Here is a 16332-nt window from a genome sequence, read left to right on the forward strand (position 1 = left end):
TTTTACTTAGATTGAGAAATAATTAAGCAATACTTTCTACCCTGCCTTTCTTTTCTTAAAAAATGGCAAATTACACTAAATTTTGCCTTCAACCAAGCCTTTCCGTTCTGAAGTCGAGAAAGATCACTTTGAAAAGTAAGCACTTTCTTATTATATGATATATTCGCCATGGATGATAGAACTCTTTCTAGAAGCAAAGGCAGGAGAAAAGCCTATTGATTCACTAGTTTTCTAACCTACTTGTCCTCTACCCGCACTCTGTAACAAGAATAGTCAGACTTGCTCGAATCGGTAGGCTTGCCGGGTTTCTCTGTCTATTCAATTGATGTTGTTGCAGACTCTTCCTCTACCTATTTCTTCCCCGGCCCTGTAGTGGAGCTTACCCCCCCCGCCCTAGGCCTATTGAGATCTTTCCCTGTGCGGGTAAATTTGGGCTCAAGAGGGGAATACACGGTTCATCGGAACGTCAACGAGAAGATGTAGGCTCGGGTTCCTGGTATAGGTATAAGAAAGCCAGTAGAGGTAAATAGAGGTAGACTGTACTTCTATGCTTACTGAGCTCACATCCTCCTCGTTGCGATAAACTATTTTTGCCATACTACCTTGATAGGTGAGACTTCCACGAAAGAAAGCACGGATAGCAATATTCGTAGTATGCAAGGACTGAGGAGTGGAAAGCCACTTGATTGTAAGGAAAGGGGTGTAGCAATAAAATTAGCTCACACCTATCTTTGATGAAAGAAGCCGCAAATTAAGGTAGAAAGAACAGCCAGTGTCAGAGAGATGACATCTGTTGAACTCTTCCTTTACATAAAGGAAATGAATGCCTTAATGGAATGGAATCCGGGATCCAAGTAGATTAAGTTAAAGCAAGTATGAGTTCAACCCCTTTCTCATCGGGCCAGGATCGATAGCCGTTGGACCTTAGGAACGTGCGGTCAGATTCAGAATCCCCAATGTCTTGGTCTTTACCTTCGCTTCAAGAGATAAGCACCGCATCTAGGTAAGCGTCATCTAATTGAATTGATTCACCGGATCTTCCATCTACAAAAATGGAAGAGATGTCTGTTAAGGTCGGCTTCATGAAAGGAAGAAAAGGAAGAATGTTTAGCGAACATAGACAGGGAATGAGATGGATTTTTCCCAGCTGTTGTCAGATAAATTCCCATTCATTCTTTAATGGTGTAGGAAACTGGCAAAGCTGCGGCTATAACGAATGGGCGATAGCCTATACCTAAAATCGCCGACTATACCTAAAAGCGCCGACTATCTATGAATGACCAGGGTCGGAATGGCAATCAACGAGATAAGCCTACAAAAGATTTCAAGTTTAGACTATGATGACTTGCATCCTCACTTACGCAACGAAATGGAGTTTATGGAGTAGCCAGTGCGCTTGAGTTATTCTCTTCGGTATCGCCTTATCTCATCGTTAAAGGCGCCGCAAGGCACTTGACTACAGGGAGTTGATGTTAGGCACGCAGGGAAGACTTTGAATATGCATTGGAACTAGCCCTGGGCATGGATTCTTCTTTGATTGAACGAACGGGATAGAAGAGAACCAAAACCATATTCTTCATACATTAAGTCTAATATTTTCTGTGCTATTGCCCGATCATAACTGTACTGTATTAGATTTGTTATCCATCTGCCTTGCTCTGTTAGAATAGTCTGGTCTGTAACAACACAACCTTAAAGGAAGCCATTCCTAATAGGAAGTTTCCCTGGCTTGAAATTCACTTGCTTATCCGGAATGAGCTACTCATTTAGAGTACAGAAAAGAAGCACCACTTCATTGTTGTCTTGAAACTCCGCTCCGAACCCGAATCATAAAACTTGGACAGTATAGATTTCTCATCTCAGGTTAATCAATTCAATGATTGGCTTCTTTCTTTTTGTCAATATGATTCTTCAAAGAAGCTAAAATTGACTATCTCGTGGAAGGGAGTGAGATGTTAGAGAAAGTCTTACGCTCTAACTATCTCTTGTACCCCCTACTTGGCGCTGAGGAGTCTTCATCTTGGCATCCATCGCCACTCCCCATGTTGGTAAAAAAGGGGTCGACCCGGTGGCGCATCGACGTTTTGAGCGAGTGAGAACCTTAATCAAAGGCCGGGTGCTGACGAAATCCGCAGAAGTAGCTTCAATCGAAGGTTGCGCAACTGCCAATAAAGACATTGTTGTACGACTCTTTAGAGGTTGGGGAGTGGAAGAAGATTCATCATCGGGCTGGACATTAAGACCTTAATTGAAAATACCTTTCGTCATTCATGGGGATATAATAAATCATGGTCTAGGGGCATAAAAGAAGGAAGATATATCACCAAGGCTTATTTTTAGCGACAAATTAAAGGAAGGTGGCTGGATTTGAATCTTGTACACTTTTCTTATATTTCTTTTATTGATCCATCCTCTACGTCATAGAAAATCTTGTTTAGGAAGCTAGCGCCCGCTCTCTCCCCAATATACGTGTAGATGGAAGCACCAATGAAAGTGAACCTTTATTTTTTCGCTTCCTTTTCTCTTCGAACTATTTAGAAGGAAGGCAGTAGCTCCTCCTACATATGAGTAGGGAAATCCTGAACTAAGGTATGATTCCATTTTCCTTTGACGACAAAGAAAGTTATAGTAGCTTATTCCATTCGGAAGGTTTTTTGATTAAGACAACTTTTCGTGCCCTTACATTTGACTCTAACAACTGCAACAAGGGTTGCGGGAATGAGTATTGTGTTTGCCCCGACTGATACCACCATTCATTGCCTTGAACCTGCCCCTGTTCAGTATAGGCAGGTATTTCCTTAGATTATATTCATTCCAGAATAGAAAAAAAATTGAGAATCAGAATCGTGCTTGGATCCTATCGCTAGAACAAACAACACACCAGCGACCGAACTTGCTACTCTTGTAGGGCGTGTGGGCAAAACAAGAGATCTTATTTTACCCCTAAGGATAGTGAGGCCGAATCAACATGGTCACCGGTAAAGAACCTCTACTTAAGAAAAATCGTAAGAAAAGAAAAGTTCATAGAAGGTTGGGAAATAGTACGTCGGGTTCACCATGTTCTCGCACTGTAGGGCCAAATCATACTCAAAAGAAGAGTTTGATCCTTACTCAGAAGGAACGCTAGCTTTCTGCTTAACACATGCAAGTCGAACGTTTTTTTCGGGGAGATGGACAGAAGGAAAAGAGGATCCTAGCTAAAGGTAGCTTGTCTCGCCCAGGAGGTGAGAAGAGTTGAGAACAAAGTGGCAAGCGGGTGCGTAACGCGTGGTAATCCGCCGAACAGCTAAGGCCAAATCCTGAAGAAAGGTAAAAAGCGTTGTTTGATGACCTTGCGCACTATTTGGTAGTTTGTCAGGTAAAGGTTGACCAAGACAATGATGCTTAGTTGGTCTTTTCGGATGATCAACCACACTAGTACTGAGACACGGCCTGGACTCCCAGGGGGCAGCAGTGGGGAATCTTGGACAATGGGCAAAAGCTCGATCTAACAATATTGCGTGAGTGAAGAAGGGCAATTCCGCTTGTAAAGATCTTTTGTGGAGTGCGTGATCATGACATGACTCGAGGAAGAAGCCCTGCCTAACTCCGTGCCAGCAGCCACGGTAAGACAGGGGTGGCAAGTGTTCTTCGGAATGACTGGGCGTAAAGGGCACAGTGAAGGTGAATCGGGTAGAAAGTGAAAGCCACCAAAAACTTGCCGAATGCTCTTGAAACCAATTTACTTGAGTGAGACATAGGAGAGAGGAATTTCGTGTATATGGGTGAAATCTGGAGATCTACGAAGGAAGCCAAAAGCGAAGGCAGCTGCCTGGGTCCCTACTGACGCTGAGGTTCCAAAGCATGGGGAGAGAATAGGATTAGATACCCTAGTATTCCATGCCGTAAATAATGAGTGTTTGCCCTTGGTCTACGCAGATCAGGGGCCCAGCTAACGCATGAAACACTCCGCCTAGGGAATACGGTCGTAAGACCAAAACTCAAACGAATTGACGGGGGACTGCACAAACGGTGCAGCATGTGGTTTAATTTGAAACAACGCCCCAAACCTTACAAGCCCTTGACATATGAACAAGAAAATCTATCCTTAACGGAATGGTACTTACATTCATACAAGTGCTACATGGCAGTCGTCAGCTCGTGTCGTGAGATGTTTGGTCAAGTCCTTTAACGTGCGAAACCCTCATTTTGGTTGCTGAGACATGCGCCTTAGAAGAAAGTATTTGCAATTGAAGTGAGACGAGGAGCCGAGTGACGTGCCAGCGCTACTAATTGAGTGCCAACACCTAGTTGTGTTGTAAGTAAAAAGGTAGCCAACGCCTTTTGAAGCTCTTTCTATCTCTAGTGAGCGCTATTTTTTTATTGCATCTAGCGCGCTTGACTAATAAGATAGAAAGGGCCTTTCTCGCTTGTTTAGTAAAGTCATGTTCTTGGCATTATCTTGCAGGTGACGAGGACGTCGAGTTGACGGCAAAGAAAGACTCGGCATTCAGGCGAACCACCCGGTGGTGTTGTATTTAGTAGGTTTAGTACGCCCCACCTTAATTAACGTCTCAGAAACAAACAAAAAGGAGTGTGCCTCACTCACGAAGGACTGACAGTGATATATTGGATGAAGTTGGGGATGACGTCAAGACCGCATGGCCTTTATGGGCTGGGCCACAAACGTTCTACAATGGCAATTACAAAGGGAAGCAAGGTTGTAAGGCGGAGCGAATACAAAAAGATTGCCTCATTTAAGATTGTTCTCTGCAACTCAGGAACATGAAGTTGGAATCACTAGTAATCACAGACCTGCATGCCGCGGTGAATATGTACCCGAGCCCTGTACACACCGCCCGTCACAGCCTTTGAATTGGTTTTGCCTGAAGCATCGGACCTATGATCACCCATGGCTTCTGTGGCACACTAGTGCCACAAAGTCCTTTGGTGGTCTTATTGGCGCATACCACAAAGGGGTCTTCGACTGGGATTAAGTCGTAACAAAGTAGCCGTAGGGGAAGCTGTGGCTGGATTGACTCTTTCACGATGGAAATACACTCTTCCCCCAACTTTCAAACATAGGGGGCTAGCTTGCTTCCAGTGATGGCGGGCGGGCGAAGGGTCCAAAGAACACGTAGCCGGGGGAGATTCCAAAATCCAATTGTTCTATTTTTCTTTTTGTTCATCAATAGGAAATCAACACAAACCGGACACTACGGTAAGACGTGAAAACACCTGATCCCATTTCGACCTCAATATGTGGAATCGTCTTGTGCCATATATACTGAGATTGTTCGATAAACATGGTCCAAACTCGGTGAAAAAATAAATAAAAAAAGATTATGATGTCAAAATCTTGTGCCCTTCTTTTTCCAATTTCCCGGCTACTGCGTGTTGATTATACTTATTTAAGTACGATATATTTGTATATTCTATTTTTTTTCTTTTTTATGTCATCATCCGGGTTTTCAAGATCCAGTCAAGGAATTGGAAAATTCCTTGAATAGATTTCTTTGAGCACAAAATAGAGTGTTTAGTTGAATATTTTCGTTGGTATCGAAATGGAGCACCAAGAGTGATTGGACATCTATGGTAATAAATGGTAACATTGGTTATGATAGACGGTCGATATACTTTTATAATCTCCGATCATCAACCAAATGCATACCATTATTGTACAAAGAAAATAATGGTTGTGGATTAAAGTTGATTGATTCCTAAGTTGGAACATTAGGAGCCCCCCCCCCCCCGAATCTGATTTATTTGGATTAATAGGAAGAAGATATTATGATGGTGTTTTACGACGATAGAATTAAAGAAAATTACAACACTATTATGAAAACAATAATGAATTTTTTAATGTTGTCGAAAGAACACAAAAATTCTCTTGGCGGGGTCGTTTTTAACAGACCCGGCAACTAAAGGGACTTCTTTTTTGGGTTCCTTTAGTTGTCTCTATGTCCATGCATAAAGAGGTCGCCCTAGAGGGCTGCGATTTCATAAAAATAGTTGTGAAACTGAAACGTCGTTCAGGTTTTCTGTATACTACATTGTATTTAAAACAACGTAAAGTTTCCCTTCAACGTTATTACGCTTGGTGTTATTCTAAGAATGACACCAGGTTTGTTCTTTTTTCATTGACCCGATGTGGTATTCCCAAGATCATACCTGCGGTATTATAAAAACACGTAAGGGCAAATCCTTATCATTGTGATTATTTGGTCATGATATATCTATCATGGTTTGGATCATAAAAATAGATTGGGTGGCTCCTAAAGTGAAGAAAGCCACTTCCAATCAATTACGACTCCTCACTCAGATATTGATAGTGCCCGTGAAGTTCTTGGAGAAATGAAACTTCTTGAAAGAAGCTTCGACCAATGTATCTTCCACATCTCCACTCCATACCTCTTGAAAAGGGTATGAATTAGAAACCTACCTGGTAAAGTACTCCATTACTCGACAACTTTTTCTCCCGCTTTCAATATTCGGTGGATGATGTTGTAGACGAAGAAACGGCTAAATATGTTAAAGAACACAATATCTTTGTGAACTTAAAGAATGAGATAGCAACGTTCATCTTTAATATGAATAAAATTTATTCCGTTCAAGATGGGTTCTTTCCGATGGTATTATTTTTTCTCAAAGGGTTTTATACCCATTTGATTCTAATAATACCTGGTTTGCTAATGAATCCCTTGATTTATTTTAAAAACAAGTAGAACCCCCTTTCTCTATCCTATTAGGGGCCTACTTAGGAGTTCCATTAGTGACAGGTAGATTGGCTCAGGCCATTGAAGGTGGTGGGAAACAGAGGATCTTTGCTATATGTATTTATATGAAACAAAGACTTCTGCATCCCATCCATATTTGGGCTATGTCGTAATATAAAGTCTTAAGACTGATGGTACATTCAACCAAGAACATCCGTTGCGGTATCTAAGACTTAAAAGACCGAAGTTTTTTTACTCTTTTGATTCAAAATCAGCAACAAACCGTTGGCCATTGAGTGTTATATACACCTTAATTGAAATGATTTGGGGTAGTTCTTTAGCATCTTCAATAGTCAACAGTTATTTGTGTCATAACACCTTTCTCGTATCTCCTCCTATGGTGAAGAAGACTATTGAAGTAGCCTTTCTTACTGGACAATCGTTAGGTTACTACAGTTCATGGTCACTGTTCTCGCTATCCCATCACTATATAGTGTGGTTGGTGAATTTTAAGGCTCATCTGCTAAGAAGCACCCCGTTTGTTGATTATGCCCTTCTTGGTGATGATATCCTAATAACCGATAAGAAGGTGGCCAATTAGTACAATAGGTTATTGGATAGACTCAGTGTTACCATTTCATTTGCAAAATTAATAGTATCTGAAAATGGAACAATTGAGTTTGCTAAGTGGTTTTGGATACGAGATATGCAAAAAGATATCTCTCCCATCTCTCAAATCTTTAACCTACTGTAGATCGACTGTAGGCCTGGGCAAATTGTACTTCCGATACTCGATTGAAATATCAACTTTACAAAGGCTAGCGGGTGCAGGTTATAAGGTCCGTTCTCACCTGATGTCTACTCAGTCGCCACGATGGGAAAGACTAAAGGCGGCTGCTTGTAAACTAAACAGATTACACCTATTACCTCTTGAATTTTTTATTGGAAGGGCTAAAAGTAGCGCCTCAATCCTTATTTAAAGGTGAAAATAATAGATTATCTGCTTGAGGTTGTAAAGCCTAACAAGATACAAATCTGTCCAAAAGATTTGGTATTTGATGGAGAACTGGAAATCCTTGAGCGGGTTGTTATCCTTAATTGGATGAAACAGTGGTTGACTTGGCTTTCTTGGTACCATACTGTAGCATTATCACCAGATGTGACCATTGATAAACTATTTGATGTTCCTAAGTGTGCCACTTCTTGGAAACGATCAATCGAAGATTATCAATTAATAAAGTTTGGGTACGTTTGGAAGTGTTACGATGTGGGAGAAGGTTGGAACCTTTCAACTACACCTAGGTGGTTAATTGGTCCTCCAACTCTAAGTTTTATATTGGTTGATCAATAGGTATTTGGTGGTCTTCACGGCAAGGATCTCTTTATCAGTCCTAAGGATTTACCATCCTTACTGAAAATGGATATAGATGATAATAATTGAGGTGCATCTGAGCACATAAACCCTTTTGGTAAAATTCAGCAAGGAAGGGTGACAAAGAGGGAGATTGTGGTTGGAGTCTGTTTAACTGCTTCCACAAACACCCAACCTTCTTATAGGTATTATGTAATAGAAGAATAAGGATCTGCGAGATATGGATATGAAACTAGATATGCTCGAACCGGACCGCATCTCGATTTGCACGTGGATAATTTTTTGTATTACCCTAAAGAGTCATACTCATATCCAGCGCATTTTATCCTTGAAAGAGCGTCATCAGTCTAGATCGTCATGAGTCGATCATGACCTGAGGCAGAATTGGTCTTGGCAGAAAGAACGAATGTTACCGGCAAGCACAGAGCAGCTCTCAAAAGCGGTTCTGTAGAGTGGTCTAACCCCAGGGTAATCCTTGGAGCTTTCTCCATGACCGACAAAGAGAACTTGGTGTGGATCGGGGTAGCTAGCTACCAGCTTGTCTAGCTAATGTACTGATGTAATTCCATGCAAATATGGCTACTCAGCGAACATGAGGTCCCACTTACTATTCATAGCCAAAATAAAAGGGACGACTAGCCTAGAGAATCAAATAGAGAATAGGCCTTGAGTTCACCCGCTTGCACGAAGATGAAGGGGACGAAAGGAATGTCACGGACAAAGTAACAAAAGAGGGCATGAAATGAAACTGGAAGGGAAGCCACAATAGCAGGAGTGGAGATAATGCGAAAGAGGAAACGTGTTTTTCCATTCGATTGATCGATTCAGAGTCCCGAACCAAAGCCCAAGCCCATACTCAGACTAACAAAGGTGGAAGTTCCTACCCTGGGAACATTCACATACGGTCTTTCCAGATTAGAGAACAGAATATGAACCTGAAACCAATATGAATTAAAGTCATCAAGAAAGATAGAAAATGTCAAGTGTAGGTCTCCCATTCTATTACTGGGAGTTAGAACATGAAATGAAGAATTAATAAATAACGTAACCGCCCCAAATCTCATTGAATAGGTCTTTTGGATCACCTGATAATCGTCTAATCAAACAAATGCCATGACCTAATGGACTCTAGGACTAATGCAGAGAAAGAGATGTCCTTAGGAGAGGACCAAGACACTCGAACAAAGATAGATTAGCGGAATGCAACTTCTTGACTGACAAGCATAAATATGAGCTTCGAGAAAAGCATGCAAAGCACACTAACCTAACTCATTGAAGGAGACTGCTAGCACTGACTCAGACACACACGGGGGCGATTGAGTAGTGGGTTTATTTGATCAGAAAAGTAGTATACCGCGACTAAATCAATATCACCTTTTCCTTTGCTGCTATGAAGGTAAGGGGTATGGATAGGAAAACACATGTTCAGAGTAAGCGGCTTATAAAGTCTATTCTTGTACCTGCACTGTCGGCTTATATCATTGACTTTGTTGGAAAACCCTCCTATCGCTAAAAAAGTAAGGTTTTCACTAGCACTTGATCTAGTAGCCACTTTCTTTGTTAGGGATTTCGGCTAGTCCGTGTAAGCATCTTTGTAAGCAATACTCCCAAAACTCCGACAAAAGAGATTAAATGCTAGGTTAGTTCATTTATTTAGGGCATCATCTTACATCATTCGTTAAAGCACCTTCTATAAGGTTTTAATATAAGGACATCTTAAAGAAGAGAAAAAGTTTTGTCTTGTCCTTATATAGAAAAAGAAAAGGAGAAGCAAGAATGGCGATAACCTTCGCTATTTCCGCTTTGGAATTGCTACTAGAAGGCAAAATCTCTTTAGAGAAGGAAAGTCCTAATGAAAGCTTGAAGGTAAGTCAATTCTTGTAGGATACTTAGAAAGTTCCATCGATTTAGGTGTAGGAGGAGTAAGGGCTTTTAGCCTAGGAAGACAACGGTGGTAGAGAATCAGTGATTGGGGGAATAATGATTGTCGAAGGGAGGTAGTGGTCTAAGCCTCTTAGGCTTGGCACAGGAACTCTTCTCTCACCCGCTGGAAGGAAGTGATGTAACCCTAGTAGGATGAATTTAATTAGCTAACGAATCTTCCGTAATGCCTGCAAAGAAATCAAAAGAAAGTCTCTCCCCCTTGGCGACTCGAAATGAATAGGAAGAAGTGAATAAAAAATGAGCTTATATAAGAGCGCTTATTCTGCTTCCTTTTACTCTTGAAAGGTGTCAATTTCATGACGTTGGATAAATACCATTTGTAGTTAAGGATCTAACCTAAAATCTCTTCTTTCTAGCTATCATAGAGTGGTTGGGTATCTGCCTTAAGGTTTAGAAATCCTTGACCTTATGATACATTTGTTAAGTAGCACCTCCTTAGCCACAACAACCCCCCGTTCACTAGCCTTCTATACAAGAGCATACTGGTGAACATATGTCTTTGGAAAATTGGGACGGCTTCTTCAAAATCACAAGGAGGTTGTCGTGGTGATTCAACAGATTCACCTGGAACTCCACACACGCGTTCCAGGGGGTTTTCAAGCTGAGCGCCTCACAGAAATTCTCGAGGAGAGACACGGGGGGGGGGGGGAAGGATGGGGAAATCCTCCATAGTCTACAAACGGAGAGACTCCATAACCCCTATTTTTTGGAAGTCCAAACATAATTCAAAAACATACGGGGTTTTGGAGGTTTGGAGATGCAACTGCGAAAGGAATGGCACGGGCGCGATGACCCCTCCAGTCAAGAATTAGGGCCTTACAATCACTAGCCAATATGATTTTCTCTCTTGCCTTTCTTCATTCATGGTTCGATGATTCTTCTTCGCCATGTTGTGTTGGCTTGTTCAACAGTCCAAGCTAGAAGCATTAGCTCACCCTGAATTTCTGGTGTAGTAAGACTGGCTTGAATTACTGTTGAGTCGAAGGCGACGGCACGTTTGCTGCACTCCACAAATAAACAAGAAGAAAACATAAAAGTAGGGGTCAGTACAAAATACGGGTACTGAGTAGATATCATTGGCCAACTCAAAATAGAAAACAGTATATATCAGATAATATCATAAAATCAACTAATATCCTTATCATGCAGCATTTACAGTTACCATAACCCTTGGTTACAACACCAAGCACATCAATGAGGACTCACGCCTCCTCATCATACTCATTTGGGAATTAGGTTCATTAGATTGAATATATTAACATCTTTCAAGATTCTTTATCTTTATTCCCCTCGTGTTGGTACGTGACACTCCGATCCTCATATACTATCCTGGTACCAGAACGTGGCACCCGATCCATATTCTATCCTGGTGTCGGAACGTGATACCCGATCCATATTCTATCCTGGTACCGGAACGTGGCACCCGATCCATATTCTATCCTGGTGTCGGAACGTAACACTCCGATCCTCATATACTATCCTTGTACTGGAACGTGGCACCCGATCCATATTCTATCCTGGTGTCGGAACGTGACACCTGATCCATATTCTATCCTGGTACCGGAACGTGGCAACCGATCCATATTCTATCCTGGTGTCGGAACGTGACACCCGATCCATATTCTATCCTGGTACCGGAACGTGGCACCCGATCCATATTCTATCCTGGTGTCGGAACGTGACACTCCGATCCTCATATACTATCCTGGTACCGGAACGTGGCACCCGATCCCCTAATCTCACCACTTTCGTTCATCAAGCCTTCTTTTATACCAAGGCATCATCATTAACAAAGTAGATTAGGGTTTCTTTTCAAGATTTGGGATTCAATAGCTATATCATGCTTATTTATTCATAATTACATAATCACATCATTCATGCAAGCATACAATTAAGCATATAGAAGGTTCACAATACTACTAACACATATCATTCGCTATTAAGAGTTTACTACGAATAGAATGAAAACCATAACCTACCTCCACCGAAGATTCGTGATCAAGCAAGCAAATTTTCCCAAATCTTTGTGTTTTTCCCCTTCTCGATCGTCTCTCTCTCTATCGATTCCCTTTTCTCTCCTTCTCTTGTTCTTTCTATTTTCTTTATTCAAACCCTCTTTCTTTTACCCTAATTAGTATATAATTAAGAATAAAAGATGAAAATAATAGCCCACTAATTAACTTAAGGTTACCTCTTTTATCCCCCAAGAAATTGAGTTATTAATATAGACCCACGAAATATATAATTATAGAAGGAATAGTCCAAAACGCCCCTTTAAAACTTAACCAGAATTTCGACTTCCACTGGGAGTACGCAACCTGTGACGTCCCGTCGCGCTCGCGACGGTCCGTCATGCAGGTTCGTTAGAGACTCGATTTCCTTAAGGAGTCTGTGACGGCCCGTCGTACCTACGACGGTCCGTCCTGCACTTCCGTCACGACGTTCAGAAAATCGTTCCCTGTACCAAATTCTCAAGAGTTGAAGTGTTTTGAAACGGTGGATCACGACGGTTCGTCGTGCCTGTGACGGTCCGTCCTGCGGGTCCGTCACAGAGTTCAGAGAGTCGATTTCAGCACCCAAATTTTAGAATTTCTAAGTGTTTTGGGAAGAGACACCCTCGACGGTCCGTCGTGCCCATGACGTTCCGTCGTGGGTTCCGTCGTCTCAGCCTGTTTTTCCAGAAAAAAAATCTGCTGCTCAAAATGACTAAACAGGTCGTTACAATGAAGAGGTGTGAGTTTATGATTAAAATTAAATTAAAATAAAGACAATCAGTGTCGATAGAAACTACAAGAATAAGAAAAAAAATCTCAAAAAACTACAAAGAGAAGCAAAAAAGAAAATGAAGAAATTATTTTTTCTATAAAAGAATCATGATTTGTATCATCAACAATCCGATCTAATAATATCAAATATATAATTATAATAGAAAAAAAATGATAATGATAATTAGACATATCAAATCATTTTACCCCACAAAATCAAACTACGCAAAATATATAACATTTTTCATTATACATCCTATTCCTGCAAAAATCAGATCAAAGAAGACAAAAGAAATTTACAAATCAAAGAAACAAAAAATGAAGAATAAGAAAAATAAAAATAAAATGACCCGCATGCAATGTCTCAAAGTGAGTTTTTATAGGTATAATATTTAGGAGTTAAAATTTTTATATTAAATATTTTGACGGTTATAAATATGAAAGGTTAGAAATTATATTATTAAATTAAAGGTTAGGTGTTATATATATTATTGAAATATTAGGAGGTGTAATGCTCATTAAGTAATTTATTAATAGCAATATATATACATAATATTATTGTGCAAAAAAATAATCTAAAAAGCCCTTTTTTTTATTAAAAAATATATATATATATTTTTCTCATCATTGAGGCATGCCACATAGACGAATTGAAGATCCTCATTTATATATATATATATATATATATATATATATATATGAAAAGCGTACATTTTCTCTAACTACTTCTGTTTATTTGCATTAAAAAAATTCAATTAAAAGTAAAAACACCTTTAAGGCATTTTCTTTAAGAGATCACAATAAATGTTAGCTCTTCATTATTTTTCTTCAACTCTGAGGCTGTTATTCTTCTAACTTTCAAACTTTTGAACTCCCAATCCAATATATCACAATATATTCTTACACATTCTAAAATCATTTTCTTTTTGGTAAATTTTAATTTTAAAGATGCTATTTTTTTTTCCTGTTGGGTTGTATCAGGTATTGTTTTATTTGTAATAAATTAAAATTTGTTTGCTTTATTCATTCTTGTAATTTTCCATTACTGATTCTTCTTCTTTCATTGATTATCCGACTTTCTAAGAAGATTTTTTTTTTTTTGAGTTGTTTGTTTTTTTCATTTGTTATTGATAAAGTATGTCTTCTTCAAGTATGATGTTGATTTAATTTGGGTTTCAATTGCATTTGAAATTTTTTAAGTAAAGAATAATTTTATTTTCAATTTTTGCTTGATAAGATATAAATAATCTTAATTAAAACTGTCAAAGAAAAATAATGTTATACCTTGTGCACCAATAATGTCATACGTAGATGTGAATAAATATCATATATATTTTTTTATATGTATCATCATAACTTTTATTTTGGGAATAATTATTGTAAAATTTTATTTTATTTTTGTACCATTTGTTACTAAGAAATAGATCTCTTAGTTATTAGCAAAATACTTGGCAGATTTAGATATTAAAATGTATATATTGATACAAATTATATTGTGAAAATTGAAATTTCTAAGTCAATTATGTAGGTCAAAGAGTTGAAAGTAAATTATTTTTTTATTTCTTCCATTTACGGATGTTGATTAGAATGAGGAATTGAGATATGATTATTTGTTAGGCAAAATACTTAAATAAATAACTATTTTAGTTATTTTTAACTAACTTTTTGATTAAATTTATTACATAATCGGATAATAATAAAGTAAGAATTATAGTTGGACCAAATACGATCGTACTTTAAAGTGGGTATCATTCAAGTAATTAATCCAAAAGAAAAGAAAGAAACGATATTTAACTTTTCTTTTTGATCGTTTTTTGTTATGTCAACACAATGTGTTAATTTCTTTATATTTTTTTATTTATTTACGAAAATAAGTCTGTATCAACTATAATAAGTTAATATCTACTTTTATGTAGCTTCTATATTTATAAAAAATGAAATTTATGGTTTTATATTATGCCAAACAATTGAATTAGTATATTTAATCTTCGTTCCGATTCTTTTATTTTCTAAAATTAATTAGAATAGGAAACCACTTCCATTAGTTAATTGTAATATATATATATATATATATATATATATATATATATATATAATGAAATTAAAACATAAGTACTGTTAATTTGCATTTTGAGTAATATTTTTTTTTACGATTTATGCATTTTTAATTTCTTATAATTGATTCCTGTGTGCTATAAAGTACTCTATTTTTTAGTTTTCTACCGTTTCACTTTTATAATATTTTTATATCTGTTGAATTGAAAATTTTCACATTATGATATCTTTTGCTTTAATTAATTTTTTTCTAGTATGATAACATGTTCATTTTATTGCTTTTTCACATTAATTGAGTTGATGTTACAAATATTTTTTTTATTAAAAGTGGAAGCTTTTAAATTCAAAATTAAATAGCGAAAATTTTCTATATTTTTTTAATTAAAAAATTACGCATTGCTAACGTTTATAATTAAATCAATAATGATATTAAAAAGTTTATCCTAAAATACCGAACTTTATAATACATTTTAGAAATAAATATTTAATGACACTTCCACGAAAACACAAACAATCGACAAACCTCCACAAAACTTCAAAGGTGTTCATGGCGGTCCTCATTAGCTAAACCTCTAAAACATTCCTCTTAGTTGGATCAATTGTAACTACAATCAAGTTACATGAAACAATGTCCTCCTGGTTAAGGGAGGTATCCGGATGACTCCCTTAGTTTGAACAAAATTGGCGTGCATATCATTCAAATCACCCATTTCATTTTAATCATAATGAGTATAATTTTAATTATCATGGTCATGCATTGTATTTGACATGCAAATCAACCAAAACAACCCAAAACAAAAATTTACTACAACTACACAAATTTACAACATAATTTCTTAAATAGAATTCTCAACCACCAGTATCCGGCAACGGTACCATTTTTTTAACACTGAAATACACTCTCTAAAACTAATTAAATGAGACATTATTCGTAATCATTAAAAATAGCTAACTAAGAGTCGGAATCGTGACTTTTTTCTCGCTTAAGTAAATTTACCACTCATCATGTCTTTAATGAGGTGTTACAAGGTGGTTATTATTACATCTTGTACTCATAAGTGTCTTGAAGTTATTGGATATTGAGAAATCTCACGTGGCATGGTGTGACTTTTTTCTCTTGTAAACTAGGAGGTTTCACATAAGCATTTGTGTTTTTTACTTCATTTAACGTTTTTGCAATTACTAAAATAATCAAGGGACCTGATCATTTAACTCGTGGTGGATTCATAAAAGTCAACAAATATAAAGTCTGTTAATTCTTGGAGAATCAGGTCAACATTTTTAAGATGATATTTTACGCCCTCGTTGGTACGAATCTTTTATTTCTTCCAAGATCTATACATATAACAATCAGAGGGGGACAATAACCTAAACCTCCATTAATAAAAATTAATATACAGCGTTGAAAACAGGTCATGTACAACAAAAGCTAAAGAAAGACAAATCATATAGGGAGGGCATCCAAATGGAATCAATGTGTAAGACCCCTAAATGAGATAGG

At 37.9% G+C, this 16332-nt stretch overlaps 1 pseudogene; it reads right to left on the minus strand.

Moving 5' to 3' along the window:
* Positions 1–2993: 2993 nt before the first annotated feature.
* Positions 2994–4736, minus strand: LOC138339348 (uncharacterized; annotated as a pseudogene).
* Between the last annotated feature and the right edge of the window lie 11596 nt (positions 4737–16332).

Source organism: Solanum lycopersicum, chromosome 11 (genome assembly GCF_036512215.1).
Source record: "Solanum lycopersicum chromosome 11, SLM_r2.1".
Taxonomy (NCBI): domain Eukaryota; kingdom Viridiplantae; phylum Streptophyta; class Magnoliopsida; order Solanales; family Solanaceae; genus Solanum; species Solanum lycopersicum.